Source organism: Heterocephalus glaber, unplaced genomic scaffold (assembly GCF_053883595.1).
Source record: "Heterocephalus glaber isolate CG9 unplaced genomic scaffold, H.glaber_assembly_v1.0 deba00001553, whole genome shotgun sequence".
Classification (NCBI taxonomy): domain Eukaryota; kingdom Metazoa; phylum Chordata; class Mammalia; order Rodentia; family Bathyergidae; genus Heterocephalus; species Heterocephalus glaber.
In genome coordinates, this window is record NW_028258344.1 from 25741140 (window position 1) to 25761900 (window position 20761).

Consider the following 20761-nt stretch of genomic DNA (forward strand, 5'->3'; position numbering starts at 1 on the left):
GCTTTTGAAAATGATGTCTTTCCTTGTTAGAGCCCAAGTGGTTTTCTTTCATGTCCTTTGCCCATAGTAAATCTTGTGTATGTCTGTTTATCTATTTACTAATTTTGGCTTTTTAATTGCTTTTTCAATTGATGACAAAATCTATCCAGCTATGATAACAGAAATGCACTGAAATATAAACATATTTGAATTGGGACGATAGATGGCTATTACAGAGTAACCAAACTGAGCATCATGTAAAGAAATTTTTCTCAAAAATTTTGAGATGGAGTGAGGGAGTCATGTACTGTATTCAGGACATTAATAGGCATTCTTAGAAATGACTCCTACATCTGAAAGCCTGAGAAAGTTGAGAGATCTAAGATTGCCATAGCAAAGCCCTAGTGCCTACTAGGTTTGGGGGGGGGGCAGGGAAGACAAGAAGCTGTCTGTTTCTCTCTTCATTTTTTCTGATCAAGATAGTTCAAAAATGAGGAATTTGAAATGGTATGAGAAACCTTTGTTTCTGTATGGCATTTATGACTAAATATTTGGAATTTTATTGTACTATTAATGAACATTTGTCCCTATACTTTTATATGTACTTTTAAATAAAATGTATCCTGTGTGTTTTATTTATTTTTACAACTTTTAGAAGGGGCAAGAATTTAAGAAAGGCCATCTTGGCATGCAGGTATAATCTCCTCCAGAGATCACAGCTATAATTAAGAAGACAAAACAATAACAAATACTGATGAGGATGTAGAGAAAGAACACTTATATATTGATAGGAATGTGAAATAATACAGTATGGAGGTTCCTAAAAAAATCCTACAAATAAAAAAACTTTAAAGTAAAACCTACCATATGATCCAGCTATCATATTATTGGGTGCATATTTATGAGGGGAATGGAATTGATATGTCAAAGAGATATCTTCACTGCCATGTTTATGGTAGCACTATTCATAATAGTCAAGATATGGAACCAAGTGAAGTGTCCACTGATGGGTGAATGTATAAAGAAAATAGGGATGTATATACACAATGGAGTATTATTTAGTAATTAAAATAGAATAAAATGTCACTGGGGCAACATAAATGGAACTGGAAAACATGTAAAACAAAATAAAGCAGGCACAGAAAGACAAATTGCTCATATATGGAAGTTTAAAAAGTTGATTTCATTGAGGAGAGGGTAGAGTAGTGGTCACTAGAGGTTAGGAAGCGGAGGGGTAGAGGGATAAAAATTGGATAACAGAAATCAAAATACAGTTGGATAGAAGGAATAACTTCTAATTTTTTACAGCAATGATTATAGTTCATAACATTTTATTATACATTTTGTAAATAACTATAATAGAGGAGTTTAAAATTTCCCAACACAAAGAAATAATAAATGTTTAAGGAGATGGAAATGCTAATCACCATGATTTAATTATTTCATGTTATATACATGTATTGTACCTAATAAATATATATAATTTCTATGCGGCAATAAAAAAGTCCCATTTCTTATTTCACACATGTACACACACTCACACATACACCCTATTACTTATAATGTTATTTTCCACAAGGAGGTAATAGAAAGATCTTCAGAAAAGAGTCTTCATTATGGAAACAATTTTACTCTTAAATAGGAAATTATTTTTTCTTGATCCTTTAAGTTTCTTTTATTAAATTATAAAAAGATGTATTAGAAAAAATAATTTCAAGTTTTCTCTCTAGAATTATTAAATTATTAGTTTCTCTTAATTTAAGGTGGTGATGAAGAATAATAAAGAATCTATAGTTTAATTTTGCACAAAGTGATTCTCATGAATATCTACTTTCTACCTGGTTGCACACTAACATTTATGAAGAAATAGTATGAGGAGTTTTTTGAATATCTTGTATGTATAAATAGATTTTGGAAAATCTTGATAAAATTAGTAAAATGGTTTTCTTTATAAAGGTGGAAAAACTACAGAATAACATAACACTTCAAATAAATGTAGAAATTTCACAAATGAATAAATGTAGAATTAAATTATACTTGAGCTCCAGGGATAAGATGTAATTTAATTTTGCTCTATGACACAAATGCTTAATTTCAATTCATGTAAAAGAATAGAAAAGTAAGTTAGTAAAGATGGTAGAATATTTTTAAAAATAGTCAATTTAAGTACAAATAGCTAAGAATAAAGTGATATGTATAAAAAAGAAAGGAAAGCCTATATGAGTTTGATAATTATTTTAAAAGATAATAATTAGAAAAAGGTATCTAAATACTTAACATTTTTCCAGATTAAAAATGTATTGTTTAAGTTTTAACTTGAATATTTTGTGATGTTGATTTCATTTGAGATTTTACTTAATATTACATTACATAAACCAGTAGCTGAGACTAGCTAAAGAATAGCTGAAGCACATAATTTTGCAATCCACTTACTTAATAATTTCTTTTAAATGACCTCTTAATTAGAAACTGGTTTGCAATATTTTTCTTTTTAGAACAGAATTCCATCAGTAATAGATTATACATTTTTTAGGCAGAAAAATTTTCTCCCAATCAACAGTTTTTATGAAACTGAATTTATCAATAGCTTTAAAATTTTTTAAAAATGATGCTATTGAGCCCTGCTGTACTTGGAATCTGAAGTGTCTCCCAAAGGCTCATTTGCTAAAGGCTTGGTCATCAGCCTGTGGCTCTACTGTGGAACTTCCAAGAGGTGTGGCCTAGTGGAAGGAAGTTAGGTGGTTGGGGATGTGTCCTAGAATGCAATATTGAGTCCTGACCCCTTCTTCTGTCTTTGCTGGTATCTGAAGTGAAGAGCTTTGTTGCTGTGATATTCTGTCTCACCACAGGCTCTAAAACAGTGAAATCAATTAATCATGGACTGAAACTGTGGGCCAAAATAAACTTTTCTTCTGTTAAAGTTGCTTTTCTCAGGTATTCTGTCATAGCCACAGAGAGGTGACTAGCACATGCCTTGAGCCCAAGTCCCTTGGGCATTTAATTCTCTTCCTTTTTTCACCCAAGAGGCCTCCTTATATATTCCAGAACTCTACCAGTTACTGTATTGCAGAAAGTAAGTCTACACCATATTAGTACAAAAATGGTCACATTCATTATTGGTACATTTTAGGTATACATTTTGATCACATTCATCATTGGGAATTTGTACTTGTACATAATATATATAGGTTCTTCTTTTATCCCCATTGCCCTTCCCTCCCTTCTACCTCCCCTGCCCCTTCCTATTTACAAATGACTTTGTTTCCTTTTTTCCTTCTTTTCTCATCATTTTTTCTTTCCATTCTTTCCTTTTCCCTACCCTGCCCCTCATACTTTCCCTTTTCCTTAGGAACTTCTTTTCTTCTTCTTTCATTTATTTATTTATGTATTTTGGTACCAGGGATCAAACTTGGGACCTTGCGCTTGCAAGGCAGGTGACAGAACCACTGAGCTAAATCCCCAGCCCAGGAACTTTTCTTCTTATTTCACATTATCTATTATACATTTTGGTCCCATTTACACTTTCAGTTTCTCACACCAGAGAAACTAGTCAGTATTTACATATCAGTGCCCTATTTATTTCACGTAAGAGTATGGCCTAAATGTGTATACATTTAGCTATAAATGTCTCTAGTTTATAATTTTTATGGCTGAATAGTACTCCATTTTACAAAAAAACCACATCTTCTTTATCCAGTCACCAGGTGATGGGCATCATTTGAGCTGTTTCCAAGATTTAGCTATTACAAACTAGGCTGCTATAAATATGAGTGAGCATACATTGCTGTAGTATAATTCTTTTAATTCTTTTGGGATGATACCCAGTACAGGAATACCTGGGTCAAATGTGACCTCTAATCCTAGTTTTCTGAGGTATCTCTATATTGATTTCAACAGTGGCTGCACCAGTCTACACTTTGATCAACAATGGAGAAGGGTTCTTTTTCCCCCATAAGCCTGCCAGCATTTGTTATCCATTGATTGCTTGATAGTAGCCATTCTTTCTGGAGTGAGGTGAAATCTCAGCTTTGTTTTCATTTGCATCTCTCCAATGACCAGTGATGTTGAATATTTTTTCATATGTTTATTTGCTCTTTCTACTTTGTCTGAGAAATGTCTGTTCATCTCAGATGCACATTTTTGGATTTAGTCTTTAAATTTGGGAGGTGTGATTTTTTTTTAAAGTTCTTTATATATTCTAGATAGTACACCTTTGTCTGAGGAACAGTTTGTAAAATTTTTTCCCCACATGTTGGGTTGTCTCTTCACTCTGTTGGTGGTTTCTCTTGCTGTGTAGAAGCTTTTTAATAAAATGAGGTCCCAGTTGTTGATTCTTTGTTTTAGTTCACCTGTGACTGAAGTTTTGTTCATGAAGTCTTTTCCTATGCCAATGTCTTCAAGTGTTCTACCTATCCTATCTTCTAGCAGGTTTAGTGTTTCTGTTTTAATATTTAGATCTCTGACCCATTTCAATTTTAGTTTAGTGCATGGTGAGAGATATGGGTCTAGTTTTAATCTTTGGCAAGTTGAAACAAAGTTTTTCCAGAACCATTTATTAAAAAGGTTATCTTTCCTTCAGTGAGGGTGTTTGGCCCCTTTATCAAAGATGAGATGGCTAAGTGTGTCTGGCATTGTTTCTGCATCTTCTAATCTGTTCCACGGGTCCTCAGGTCTGTTTCTTTGTCAGCACCATGCTGTTTTTATGACAGTAGCTTTGTAGCATAGTTTCAAGTTGGGGATTGTGATAGCCAACTTGAATTTGTTGCCTAGAATTACTTTTGCTATTCTAGATCTGTCCTTGTTCCAAATGAATGTTTGGATTGTTTTCTCCAGGTCTGTGAAGTATGCTGCTGGGATTTCAATCAGGATTGCATTGAATCTATATAGCAGTTTTGGAAGTATGGTCATTTTCACTATATTGGTTCTTCCTATCAAAGAACAAGGGATGTCTTTCCATTTTGTGATATTCTTTTCGATCTATTTTTTTAAGAGTGCTATAGTTTTTGGAGAAGAGGTCTTTGATTTCTTTTGTTAGGTTGACTCCTAGGTATTTCAGTTTTTTGGATGTTATTGTGAAAGGAATTGTTTGCCCTATTTCTCTCTCAGTGAGTCTGTTGTTCGTGTAGAGGAAAGTTATTGATTTTTGTGTGTTGACTTTGTAACCAGCTACTTTACTGAATTTGGTCATTAAGTCTAGAAGACTTTCGGTGGAGTTCTTGGGGTCTTCTATATAGGGTATCATGTCATCTGCAAATAATGACAATTTGACTTCTTCATTTCCTGTCTTTATTCCTGTTATTTCTTTCTCTTGTTAATTTCTGTGGCTAATGTTTCCAGAACTATATTGAACAGGATTGGTGACAGTGGACATCCTTGTCTTGTTCCTAATTTTAGCATGAAGTTTTTGAGCATTTAGTATGATGTTGGTTGTTGTTTTTCATAGATGACTTTTATCAGATTGAGATAAAGACCATCTATTCCAATTTTTTCTAGGGTTTTATCATGAATGGATGTTGGGTTTTGTCAAATGCTTTTTCTGGATCTATTAAGATGATCTTATAGGTTTTGTCCTTGGCTGTTAATATAGTGTATTACATTTATTGATTTGGGTATGTTGAAACATCTCTGTATCCCTGGGATGAATTTCAGTTGGTCAGGGTGTATGATATTCTTGATGATCTTTTGCATTCTGTTTGACAGTATTTTATTAAGGAGTTTTGTGTCTATGTTCATTGGAGAGATTAGCCTATCATTCTCTTTTTTGGTTGTGTCTTTCTCTGCTTTCAGTACTAAGGTGATGCTTGCTTCTAGGAATAAATTTGGAAGTGTTGTTTCCCTTTCAATTTCACTGAAGAGTTTAAACTGCAATGGTTCCACTTTAAATGCCTTGTAGAATTCAGCAATGAATCCATCAGGGCCTGGGCTTTTCTTTGTTGCTAAGTTTTTAATTACATTTTCAATTTCGTTGGTCGATATTGGGTTGTTTAGAATTTTTTTTATCTCCTTCATTCAACTTTGGTAATTCATATGTATCTAGAAATCTGTCTATTTCTTCTGTGTTTTCCATCTATTGGTGTACAGGTCTTCAAAGCAGGTATTGATGATTCTCTGTATTTCTGGTCAGTCTGTTGTATTTTCACCCTTTTCATTGTGAATTGCATGGATTTGGGCCTTTCTCTTTTTTTTTTTGATAAGGTTGGTGAAATTTGTCAAGTTTTGAATTCTTTTCAAGAACCAACTGTTGGCTTCATTGATGTTTTGTTTCATTCTCTTAGTCTCCATTGCATTGATTTCTGCCCTGATCTTTATAACTTCCCCCCTCGTATTAGCTTTAGGTTTGTCTTGCTCTTCTTTTTCTAGAAGTTTGAGGTTCAGCATTAGGTTGTTTATTTGAGCTTGCTGTGTTTTCCTAATATGAGCATTCACTGCTATGAATTTCCCTCCTAAGACTGCTTTCGTTGTGTCCCATAGATTCCAATATGTTGTATTATCACTGTAATTTAATTGAAGGAACTGTCTTATTTCTTCTTTAATTTCCTCTGTGACCCATTGGTTATTTAGAAGTGTGTTGTTCAATTTCCATATGTTTATGGAGTTCTTGTGGTTTCTTTTGCTATTGATCTCCTTTATTTATTTTATTTTATTTATTTTTTCCATTGTTTATTGGTACAATTTATGTATACAATACAGTTACATTCATCATTGGGATCTTGTACCTTTACATGACGTATCTTGGTTCTTATTTTTTCCCCTTTCCTCTTCCCTTTCTTCACTTCCTCCACCCTTCTCTATGTATAAAGACTTTGTTTCAATTTTTTCCTTTTCTCATATTTTTTCTTTTCTGTTCTTTCCTTTTCCCTACCCCTCCCACTTCCCCTACTCCTTTAGACCTTTTCTTCCTATTTCACAATATCAATTATAAATTTTGATCCTTACTTACCCTTTTAGTTTTTCACACCAAAGAAAGTATTCAATATTTACATATGTGTATCCTATTTATTTCACTTAAAAGTATGGGTTCCATGTGCATCCAGTTAGCTATAAATGTCTCTAGTTTCTTGTACGTTATGGCTGAGTAGTACTCCATTTTATAAAAAAAACCACATCTTGTTTATCCAGTCTCCAGTTGATGGGCAATTGGGCTATTCCCAAGTTTTAGCTATTAAAAACTGTGCTGCTATAAACATGGGTTGAGTATGTGTATTCTGATTTTGTGGGGTCGAACATTGTGTTGACATCTATCAAGTCCATTCATTCATAAGTTTGATTCAGTTCTAGTATTTCAGTGTTGATATTTTGTGTAGTTGATCTGTCTGTTTGTCACAGTGGGGTATTGAGGTCCCACACTACTATTGTATTCGTGGTTATTAGATTTTCCATGTCTATAATTATTTGTTTTATACAATTGGGTGCACTATTATTTGGTGCATATATATTTATGATTGTTATCTCTTCCTCTTGGATTGTTCCCTTTACAAGGATGTAGTGTCCTTCTTTGTGTGTCTTAAATACTTTTGGTTTGAAATCCACTTTGTCTGCAAAGACGATAGCTTCCCCTGCTTTCTTCCAGGTCCCTGTCAAATGGAATATTGTTTTCCATCCTTTAACTTTCAGTCTATGAATTTCTTTTTGAATTAAATGTCTTTCTTGCATGCAGCATATTGTTGGATCTTGCTTCTTGATCCTTTCTACCAGTCTACTTCTTTTCATTGGTGAATTGAGACCACTGACATTGATGGTTACAACCCATATGTGTTGATTTATCATTGCCATTGTATTTTCCTGTTGTTGACTCCCCCCCCCTTTCCATTTAATTTCTTGCCTTGCCTAATGGCTTCATTCTATTGGGGTTCATGGAGTTGTAATCCTCCTTGTGTTTTTCTAGGATATTGTTTAGAATTTTTTGGAGTGCTGGTTTGGTATTTATGCAGTTCCTCAGGTGTTCTTTGTCATGAAAGTATCTTATTTCTCCATTGATTTTGAAAGATAGTTTTACAGGACACATTTATCTGGGTTGGAGTTTGTTTTCTTTTAGGGCTTGAAATACATCACTCCAGGCTCTTCTTGACTTTGTGTTCAGAAGTCTTCTTTGACTCTAATGGGCTTTTATTTGTATATAATTTGTTTCTTTTCTCTTATTGTTTTTAATATTTTATTCTTAAATCTTGACTCTTATATGTCTAGGTGTATTTTTTTTGACTGTGGCTAGTTGGATTCCTATATGCCTCAATTATCTGTATGCTGAATTCTTTCCCCCTGCTTGTAAGGTTTTCTGCCATTATCTCTGTGAACAATTTTTTTTATGTTGTTTGAGCTACCACAATGGTTTTCATTGACTCTGATAAGTCTTATGTTATTCTTCTTCATATCATCTAGCAGTTGCTGGATTGATTTCTTGTGGTCCCTTGATATTTTTAAGAGATCTCTCTTTTCATGGTCTCTAACTGCAATCCTGTCTTCTATATCTGATATTGTGTCTTCATAATGGCTCCTTTTGCTATGCATACTTTCAATAGAGTTTTAAATCTGAATATCTGTTTGAATTAGCTTTATAGATTCCATTTCTCTCCTATGCTGGGCATTTTTGTTTTCCATCATGTTCCTGAGCTCCTCTATTTTTTTTTGTCTGTTTCTATTCTAGATCTCTAAGCATGTCTTTCATTTTGGTTTCTATCTCTGTAGTTATCTGGGAAATTATTTCTCCTTTGAATTTTTCTAGAAGCCTTGTTTATTTGTTTTGTTATTTCCCTTATTATTAGTTCACAGAGACTAGGTCTTTGGTTTCTGGGTTGTTCCACCTCATTGCTCCCTAGATTTGCCTTTGGTGAGCTGGAGGTCTGGGTTTGGGTCTTTTGTAGGTGTCTTCTCATTTTTATTTTTATTTTGTGGTGTTTTTGATATAATTCTTAGGTTTATCTTTGGGTTTTGAGTCTGTAGTGATTCTTAGTTAGTCTCTGTTTTGGTATACCTGGAAGAATCACCAACTAGAACAATTACATCACCTTAGCCAGAGTAGTACAATCAATTAGAAAATGACAAATCAATTAGAAATGACAATCAATTAGAAATGACAAATTGTGGAATAATCTGTCACCTTTAGCTCCATGAACTAGACTTGTGGTTATATATCAAAATCAGCCAGAAATATGTTTGCGGTAAATAACCTCTTCAAAATAGCAAATTTTCCCTCTGGGGAGAAGACTTAGAAGGAGTTAGGGCGTGGATAGAGAAATAGGAGAGGGAATGGTTAGCATTAAAGCTAGAAGATGTAGGTAGATCATGCAAACTTTGAGACACTGGTGAGGGCAGAAGAAAAAGAGAGAGAGGAGTAACAACAACAAAATAGAACAAACTAATAGCAACAGGGAACTGTGTTAACACCCATAAAGATGGAAACAATAGAGAAAACGCAAAACAAGGCAAAAGCAGGAACAAGAAAGGTGAGAAATGGAGTAGAAGAAGACCAAGACAAAAAAAGAAAATAAGTAAAAATGTTCCCTTAAGGCATGTCTCTGCTGTCACCTGTGGACACCATGGGCAGCATTCAGATCTGTGTCAATTGACCTCAGTAAGCTGGCTGTAGTCTATTGAAATTCAGGCTGTTTTCTGACTGTGAGGCTGGAATTGAGCTCCTTGACCTTCAGGTTTGAACTCTGCATGATTCTACCTGCATGCTCGAACTGCCCTTCCTCCTGAGGCAGTCCACTTTGTGACCCCAACAATTCACCAGCCACTGTGGTCCACTGACTCTTTATTGGAGTGATCCTCTTCACTCTCAGTGGGCTTCAATTCTCAACAAGCCTAGAAGAGGCTCTCTTTCTGCTGCTCACCACTGAACAATCTTCCAGGGCTCAGAATTATGGCCTTTCTCCTCTCTGTCACATGAGGTCTGGACCCACGTGGTGGTGGGCTCCTGGGGAGGAGCTCAGGGCACATCAAACTGGTCTCCTGGCCAGGAGATGGTGGGCTCCTCAGGGTGGGGCTCAGGCCTTGTGTCACACTGGTCTCCTGGATGGCGATCAGGCACATTCATTGTTCTGGCTTGTGTCTAGATGTTCCTCAAAGCTTCACACGCTGATAGGCAGGGCTTTTCAGAGTTGGCTAGATCTAGGGTATGTAATGCTGGAATTAAGGATGTGATGTTGGAATTAAGGGTGTTCCCTAAGGGTGGGTGGCCTGGATAGAATATAAGGACAGCAAGAAGGCTGCTGCTTTTGGCTCTGTTGCTGCTGTCACTTGTTACTTGCTGTCTTCTTACTGGCCTGCCATGCTATGAACTGTTTCTCCTCTGTGATGGCCTTCTGCCATGCTGCCCTGCCTTGGATCCAGCCAATTATGGACCAAAACCTCTACAGATTGTGAGCTTAAATAAGCCTTTTCTTTCTTAACCTTGAATGTTGGGTATTTTGTCTCAGCAATGAGAAAAGTAACTAAGAGATTTACTTACATTGTGATGGTTGTTTGAGAAAGATAGATATTATTTATTAAAATTTTTCTTATACATACAAATGACTCTTTTCTTCTGATTAGATATTAAATCCTTATGTCTCAAGGAAAGTGGCATATGAAAGAAAGGTAGACTAGTTTAGAATTATACTCCTGATCACTTAGAAATAATTAGGTGAACTAGGAAGCTTTTAAACAGGAAATCAATGAATATCCTGAAGTAGATGAAATAAAGTATTTTTCTCAAATTTGTACAAATCACTACATGAAAATCCTGGCTAGAATCAGATGTTTGTGAAAAACACAACACTGTTGATTTATCAAAAATAGCAGGTCATATATTTTATTTAGGGTTATTTTTATTGAATGTCTCTCTTTTGAAAGATTTAAAATGATTGGAATTTCAGATCTGGGTGTTTCTCTGGATGTTAATGAACTGTTTAGATTTAGTCAGGCAGGGTTAGCAGGAGCTAGAAATCTCTTCAACATGTTTGATGGCACTTATATAATGTGTTTGCCTTCATAGAATGTTTGCCACTGAGCACTTTCCTGAGAAGTAGACAATAAATTCTTGACAGACAGGGCACAGAGCTACTAAGCTAAAAGATGTCTGTGTTGACAGTCTTCATATAGCAAAAGCAGACTCACTAGTCATTGTTTACATGATTGCCTATCTTCCCAGTTTTTTATTATCTTTCGTCATAAGCACTGAGCCATTTTCTCTGAGCATATAATCTCAGATTCACCTTACTATGTTCTCATTTCATATTCTAGTAGTGAGCAAATCAAAAAAAGTTATCATTTCTCTTATCCTACAAAGCTGTAAGTGTATTTTAACCCAAACATTCATGCTCTTGAGTCAGAATTGGATTATCTCACTGGGAAGGTGAGTAAAGGCCTGTTGGTTTACAGATTAGTCTGTTTTTCTAGTACGGGAGAAACTGCAACACTAACCTAACTGAAACAATCATTTTGCCTTTGGTAAAGGGATCACACTGGATACCATTAATTTTTGAAAATGTTCAAGGTTGCTTGATATAGAAATTATCCATGCCCCTGAGCAGTTCTCATTTCTGTTTTGGAGAAAATGGTATAATCACTGTTCTAAGAACTGCTGGAGAGAAATAAATAAAGCATAGTCTCTTACTTTACAAACTTATAGATTTTTTTTGAGAGGTAATTTTATAAGGGGGTTAAGAACAGGCTTTAGACCTAGACTGCCTAAATTCAAATCCCTCTTCAGTCAGTTACTACACATATAGCCTTAGGAACCTTACTTAACTTTCCTATCCCCAAGTTTCCACATGTCTTATATGAGCATTATGGAAATCACTATCTCATGTAACTATGAGAAGAAAATGAGTTAACATTGGTAAAATAGAAGTATTATTTAGGTAAGAAGTACCTAGCACTATGTGCCTTCCTATTATAATCAGCAACAAACTTCTTTGTCATTTCATTTCTCATTTCTCCATGCTGCATATATTTTGGGCTTATTGAGCTGAACTTCAAGAATGATATTTCAGAAAATGTCTTTCCCAGTGCATTACTTATTTGTTCCAGTTGATATGCTTTTGTGTTGTGTATTATGTGTGTTGCATCTGAATGAGAAGGAGCTGAGCATAAAACCAGTAGTTTGGTATCTGTTTTTAATCAGGCCTGCAGACTGGGTTTGAATGGCCATGGGTAGAAAGATTGACAGAACTATCACTGCAAGAGAAATATAGGAATATGACAGATAACAGGCAATGGTCAGAAGTAGAAAGAATTGTTCTATGTGAACAGTAAAGAGGGTTAGTTTGGAATGCTGCAGAATAGCTCCTGAGGGCTAATTTTATTGATTGGCCATCACTGATGGCACTTCACTGTAGTCTATTCACCTAGTTGAAGTCAATCAATACCTGTTTAACACTGGACACATAAACAAACAAAAAAAGATACCCATTTGGTAGGCATGTGCCCAAAATAGGAAAAGGTAAGAATGAATGGTTTTCCAGGCTCCATTTGATCACTGCTGTCTCCGGAGCAGAAAACCCCAGTGATAGAGTATTCTCTTCCTGAGGGTGGATTAGAGTGGGACAGCCCCCATGTGCACAGCCTCATCTTCCCAGATCTGGAGAATTGAGAAAGGGAATATTCTGATGTGCAGCACTCTCATTGGTGAATAGAGTTCAAACCTCCTGAAGCATTTCCCCTCTGTCTTCCCAAGGACTTCTATCTATCAGCATAGCATCAGGATTTTACTGGCTCCTATCTCCCAAGGCTAGCAGTATGAGGTATGCCTCACTGGATTATTTCTCTCTAGAACCTAGTCAGAGACTAGAGGCCTCAATTAACAAATCATAGTAAACTATTATTATTTGTGGTAGTTGTGTTGTTATGTTTGAATTTTAATCAATCCAGTAGTATATATACATACTTTAAAAATCAGTTTAGAATCTTATGATAGAACACAGCAGTTTCCCACTCCTCTCTACCTCAAATTCTACTGCAGGCATTTCTTTAGATATATCTTTTTAAATTTTTTTCCTACTTCTAAAGAAGCTGCTTCTACAGCTGGCTTTTGCTTTATTAATTTTAGATATCTATTAGCTTCTGTTACTGTAGTTAAGGATGTATTTTATTTATAAAAGACTCCTCTGCTTATTACCTCTCAATACATTTTTATCACTATATTTTGTTTTTGTTATGAATATTTAGAATATTTTGACTGCTGAAATATGTGTGTGTTATACCATGATTATGTTTCATAACTTTCACAATATTTTGTTGAGTCTCTTATTTGCTATTCTTTACTCTCCTCTTCTCTTTGTACTTATGGAATTATATATTTTCATTTTTTATTGTCAATTTTGAGTAAATTGTTCTTGATTTGTGAAAACATGTAAAATTTGCTCTTTACACTTTGTGTGATTTCAGTAATAAATTACCACAAACTCCATGGCTTAAACAAAGGAAATTTACTCTCTCACAGTTCTGAAGGACAGTCTAAAACCAGTATAGTTGAGCTGAAATCCAGGTGATTGCAGAGGTTTGTTCCCTTTGTAAGCACTGGAGATTTCCCTCTTAGCTCTTCCAACTCCTGAATGTGCTGCATACATATGGTCTAAGTATTTAGAGACTCTTCAGAATAGATGAGCAATACAGACCACTCAGAACTGTTTTTCAGATTCTCATGGCTGCCAGAATTCTTTGGTTCATGCCTCTCACTCCAATCTGTCTCTATGATCATTTTACTTTTTCTTCTGAGTGTAGTATTTATTGCCTCTCTTTTTACAGGAACACTTAACGATGGCATTTAGGGCCCATACAGATAATTCAGGATAATCTCATCTCAAGATCCTTAATTTAATTGCATATGCAGAATCTAATCATATAAAGTAACGTTCATAGATTCCAGAGATTAGGACTTGCTGTCTTTACGGGGCCATTATTTAGTTTACTACACCATGAAACATTAACATCTTTGTTAAGTATTCCCTGGCAGGTATCTTTTAATATTTGCCCGAATCTCAGTGAAGACCTTATATTTATAGATTTAAAATTTTTTTAAACCTATAAACTTTTTCCTTATACTTTCTTTAATTTTCCTTCCTTCCTTCCTCCCTTCCTTTGTGGTACTGGGGATTGAATCAAGGGCCTTTACACTGAGTAAGCCTTCTAATAGGCTGGGATAGAATTTGTGATCCTCCTGCCTCAGCCTACACAAATGCTGGCATTATATGTGTGCAGCAGCACATCAAATTAATTTTACTTTATTCATTAGCTATCCTGGGTTATCCTTCATTTTTTCTTTTGTCTCCCTCATGATGATCTTCATATTTTTTTCTTCTTTTGAGATATGTCTTCCTCTGCATATTAGAAGACATGAAGTGGGTTCTCAACAGTAATTATTTTTTATTTCAACTATTATTCATTTTTTTCCATGAAATATTCAGTTATTTTTCATTAACTTCATTCCAGGAATGAAGTTAAATCATAGGCACTTTAATTATTATTTTTTGGGTAGTAACTGTCTAAGTAACTTTGATTCTCTACTAGTTTTTTTTAATCTTTTCTGATCTATTTATTGTCTTAGGTGTGTGTGTTGCTTATTTATCATTTTTATTTAAAACTCTGGTATTCACTTAGCTACTGAGATATCTTGAAGAGATCAAACTCTAGTAGAATGGGGATGCAGTCTGTCTTGTTATGGCCTTGTTTCTTCACATCTAGTAATTTTTGATTATGTACTAGATATTGTGAAATATATCTTTAAAGGTCTTTCAAGCCAAGGCTGATCAGAAGAGACAAAGATCACTACATATTTGTTAACAGAATAATCCTAGAGAAAGAGGTAACAATCATAAATATATATGCACTAAGTACCAGTACACCCAACTATGTAAAACAAATACTAATGGATATGAAAAATAAAATAAGCACTAATACATTTGTAGTGAGGGACCTCAATACCTCACTGTCTTAAATATACAAATCCACTAGACAATAAATCAACAAAGAAATATCAGAGCTGAACCAAACCTTTGAACAAATGGACTTACTTGATATCTACAGAATGTTCTACCCAACAACAATAGAATACGCATTCTTCTCAGCAGCACGCAGAACCTTCTCTAAAATAGATCACATACTAGCTCATAAAACATTCTTAAGTAATTGCAAAGGAGTTGAAATTATTCCATGCATATCATTAGATCGTAGTGCAATGTAATTAGAAACAAATGGCAAAAGAAACCACAAACACTTCATAAACCCATGGAAATTAAATAATTCCCTCCTGAACAACCAATGGGTCACAGATGAAATTAAAGAAGAAATTAAACAGTATCTACAATTAAATTATAATGCTGATACAACATACAGGAACTTACGAGATACAATGAAAACAGTCCTACAAGAGAAACTTATAGTGGTGAATTCTCACACCAAAAAAACAGAGCGAGCTCAAATAAATGACCTAATGTTGACCTTCAAACTTCTAGAAAAAGGACAAGTTAAACCCACAGTTAATAGAAGGAAGGAAAGATTATAAAGGTCAGAGCAGAAATTAATTCACTTCACACTAAAAAAAATAACACAAAGAATCAAAGAGTTGGTTCTTTGAAAGATTAAATAAAATAGACAGACCCTTAGCCAACCTTATAGAAAAAAGGCAAGAAAAGACCCAAATCTATGCAGTTAGGAATGAAAAGGGCAAAATCATAATGGATCCTGTAGATATTCAGAAGATCATTAATACCTACTTTGAGAACTTGTACTCTAATAACATGGAAACTCAGAAGAAATGGACAGATTCTTAGATACATATGAATTACCACCACTGAATCAAGAAGATATAAAAATTCTAAATAATCCAATGCCAGGCAATGAAATTGAAGAAGTAATTAAAAAACTATCAACAAAGAAAAGCCCAGGTCCTGATGAATTCTGCAAGAATTTTAAAGATCTAATGCCACTACTAGAATTGAAAGAGAAGTAATACTCCCAAAGTCATTCCTGGAAGCAAGCATTACCCTGATACCAAAACCAGAGAAGAATCTAACAAAAAAAAAATTATAGACCAATCCTCCTAATGAAGATAGATGCAAAAAGTCCTCAATAAGATATGTACTTCCTGACAGAATGCAGATAATTATCAAAAAAGATAATATACTATGACCAAGTGGGATTCATGCTGGGGATGCATGGATGGTTCAACATAAGCAAATCAATAAATGTAATGCACCACATTAACAGAACCTAGGATAAAAATCTCATGATCATCTCAATCAATGCAGTAAAATCATTTAACATAGTCCAACACACATTCATGATTTTAAAAAACCCATAGAAAATTGGAATATAAGACAAACTCAATCTGATAAAAGCCATCTATAATAAAACAACAGCCAACATCACACCGAAGCTGAAAACTTTCACTCTAAAATCAGAAATAGGACAAGGATGCCCACTTTCACCACTCATGTTCTGGAAACATTAGTTAGAGAAATTATACAATTAGGATGAAATAAAAGGAATATGTTTAGGAAAGGAAGAAGTTAAATTTTCATTATTTGCTTATGACATGATGCTCTACGTAGAAGACCCCGCAAAAACTCTACCAAAAGACACCTAAAATTAATAACCAAATTTGGTAGTGTAGCAGGATAGAAAGTCAACATTCAAAAATCAGTAGCATTCCTTTATACGACTAACAAACCAATTGAGAGAGAAACTCAGGAAACAACACCTTTCACAATAACATCATGAAAAATAAAATACATAACAATCAGTACAACAAAGGAAGTGAAAGACTTATACATTGAAAACTACAGTATTTTGGAAAAGGAGATTGAAGAGGATATCAGAAAATGGAAAGATATCCCCTGTTTTTGGATAGGCAGAACCAATATGATGAAAATGGCCATCCTTCCAAAACTGTTACACAGGTGTAGTGCAATCCCGATAAAAATACTGGTAACATACTTTGCAGAACTAGGAAAAAAAAAATCCCAAAATTCATATGGATCCAGAAGAGACCTACAATAGCAAAACCAATTCTGGGCAGCAAGGGGAATGCAGGAGGCATCACAATTCCCCATTTGAAATTATACTACAAATTTACCGTGACAAAAACAGCATGGTACTGGCAAAGAAATAGATCTGAAGATCAATGGAACAGAATAGAAGATGCAGAAAAACCTCCTAGTATACTCAGCTACCTTATCTTTGACAAAGGGGCCAGATACCCTCACTGGAAGAAAGATAGCCTCTTTAATAAATGATTTTGGGAAAACTGGCTTTCCACATGCCAAAGACTGAACCTAGACCCATATCTGTCTCCATGCACTAAACTAAAATTGAAATGTATCAAAGATCTAATTTTAAAAACAGAAACAATCTGCTGGAGGATAGAATAGGTTAAAATTCTCAAAGACATAGGTATAGGCAGACATTATAAACAAAACCCTAATCACACAGGAAAAACTACAAAGAATCAACGACTAGAATCACATCAAATTAAAAAGCTTTTGCACAGCAAAATAAACCACCAATAGAATGAGGAGACAACCCATATAATGGAAAATAATTTTACATCTACTCCTTAGACAAAGGACTAACATCTGGAATATATAAAGAACTTAAAAGAATCACCCCTCCCCCATTTAAAGACCCAATCCACAAATGGGCATCTAAAATGAATAGATACTTCTCAGATGAAGAAATACAAACAGCAAATAATTATGTGCAAAAATGTTCAATATCACTGGTCAGTCAAGAAATGCAAATGAAAACAACACTTTGATTCCATCTTACTCCAGAAAGAATCCCTATCATCAAGGAATCAACCAATAACAAATGCTGAAGAGCCTGTGAGGGGAAAGGAACCTTTCTCTGTTGTTGGAGTTAGTGTAAACTGGTGCAACCACTATGGAAATCAGTATGGATATTCCTCAAAAAACTAAAACTAGAGGTTCCATTGGATCAGCTGTTCCCCTTCTAGGTATCTTCCTAAAAGAGATAAAAGCATCATACCAGAGTGATATAGCAGCACAATTTGTATTAGCTAAATCTTGGAAACAGCCCACATGCCCATCAACAGCTGAATGGATAAGGAAAATGTAAAATTAGGTAAATGGATGCACCTCGAGACTATAATGTTAAGTGAAATAAATCAGACACAAAAGTTTAAATATCACATTGTTTCTCTTTTGTGAGAAAACTGAAGGGAAAATGAGGAGCAAAGTGAAGGATGGATATCCAGAAGTAGTAAGAACATATTCCAATGGGAGGAAACCAAGGGAGGGGAGGAAAGTGGAGTCAAGAAAAGGAAAGGGACTTTTCAAAACAGAGAATGGAAGAGAAAAATGGAAACAAAGATTTTGTAAATGAGGAGGGGAAGAAAGGTCGAAGGGAGGCGAGGAAAATGGGAAGAAAAAGAATTAAGACATATTATGTACATGTTCAAATTCCCTATGATGAATATGACCATTGTGTATGGAAAATATGTGGTAATAAAAATAAAAAATACATAATCACAAAAAGTTACAATTCAGCAGTTAAAAAAAGTCAATTACGTTTTGTTTTTCCTTTAGAAGTGTTTTTTTTTGGCTGGATAGTCTGAGATTTATTGATGAATTATGTTTCTTTGGAACTTATTTTTAGGCTTTATAAACATTACCAAGGGTTTAAGACAGATCTTATTCTATAGCCAGGATAGGTCTACTCCCAAGACTTGGCCTTTCCAAAAGGCGTCAGCTTGGTGCTGGTAGTGTTCAGTGAGGTCTTTCCACTCTAGCTGGTCAGAATTTTAATTTTTCCTGGCAGTTTACAATTGCAATCATATTCATTTTATTTCATAAAAAGCAGTTCTTTTCCAGGCTTTCCTGAGTCTCACCTTCTATATGCAGAGATTCAGAAGTAAGTGAAAAATGAAAGTAACTACCATATAGACTATGAAGTCTTTGTAAAGGTTCCTTTCCTGCAACCCCAAGGCTAACAAACTCTAGCCTCATCGGCAGCTCTAAATTTTCATCTTTGCATCCTCAGTTCAGGGATATTACTGAACTTCCCTTTTCTGAACTAGAGTCTAGAGAAATTGCCCAGGCAGAAATTCAGGGCAATTCTGGGACTTTGTGTGGTTCCTCTTTCGTAGAGGTTGAAGCTAAGCCTTCAAATGTTGCTCTGTATATTTCACCCTATTTTGCCACCATTTACCATGGGAGAAATGATCTGGTACCCGTTACTTTATGATGTTTGAAATTAGAAGTTTTCCTACTGCTAATTTGATTAGTTTCATTTGAATATTTTAAAAGCATTCCAAATGCAACATGTTTACAATACGTTTACATTTATCATTGGGTGCTTGTACCTGTACATGATGTATCTTAGTTCTTATTTTTCCCCCATTACCTGTGTGCCCTTCACCCCCTCCACTCTTCCCTATTTACATAGATTTCGTTTCCATTTTTTTCTTGTCTCAAAATTTTTCCTTTCCCTTTTTCCTTTCTCTTCCCCTCCCACCACCCCTACACCTTTGGACATTTTCCTATTTCAAATGCAACATGTTTAAGAAAAAACAAAACACATGATTGTCCCTTCCCAAATCTTGTCCACTTAAAAAAGCTAGAAACTTAGCAATAAGCATTGACACCTCCGTACCTCTCATCCTCTACATCCAGTGAATTACCAAGATCTGTAAAAATATCTTTTGAATTTAAACTTCTCTCCATCTTCACTGAACACTTCTTAGACTAATTTATCATATTGAAAAAGCCTCCCACCTGATTAATCCAGAATTTGCCTCCCTTTCCACCAGTCTGTCTTCGTCTTCTAGCACTGTTGTGTCTAAGAGTAAAGTGGATTGTGTTTTTATTTTCTCAACTTCCTAGTTAGAATCTTTCAACAGCTTTCTATTGGCTGTAGATTGTGAACAAAACTCAACCTGGCATTTAAATCTCTGGATATCTGTTTCCTGCCTATCTTCAGCTGTTTTGAGAATTCATTCACTTTCTTCTCCTTTTAAATTATACAAAATTAATTTGTACATGTTTGTAGTATAAAATAATTATATTCATTGTGAAGGAATTGGTGCATGTACATAACACATCTCAATTCTTTTTTTCTCCTTTTCTTCCACCCCTTTTCTTGCTAGCATCATATCAGTTTATTTATCTTATAAGTCATTATAAGGTTAATTATCATAAATACAAATGAACAACTCTTTCACTTGATTTCATGGGACTTTGTTCATGCTATTCTCTTCTTAGGAATGATCATTTTTTATCTATTCACTTATTTAACTTCATCTTATCCTTTAGGAGTCAGGCAATAAATATCTTCTTTAAGGAAAATTTCTTGATGTTTTTGACTAGGTCAAATTCCTCATATGTTCAAAGGAATTAATATATATCAATTAAATTATCATTTTTGTGTGATTTTTGATTAATATCTTCATCCTTTACTACAGCAAGTACCATAAGTTATTTTATTGATAATTTTATTCCTAATATTTAGCAAAATATCTGAAATAGAAGTGACAAAGTAATATTGGTTGAATAAGAAAATTTCCTGCTTAAAATTAAGAGTGTGGTATTTATTGGTACATCTCCGCTCATAACTTTTCACTCTGAGAAGTGTAGACATAATTTGCATTGCAATATAAAATTCATATCAATATCAATGTCAAAACCATCACAATGTCTTTTTCCAAATGAATGAAAGCTTCCCTTCTATGTGATCTCTGTTTATATCAAGTCATAAGGGAATATTTAAATTTTTCTTGCTGCTTTCAGAATCCAAATATCAAACCTCAAAAGGGACATATAATACAACTGCTAAACATACACATAAA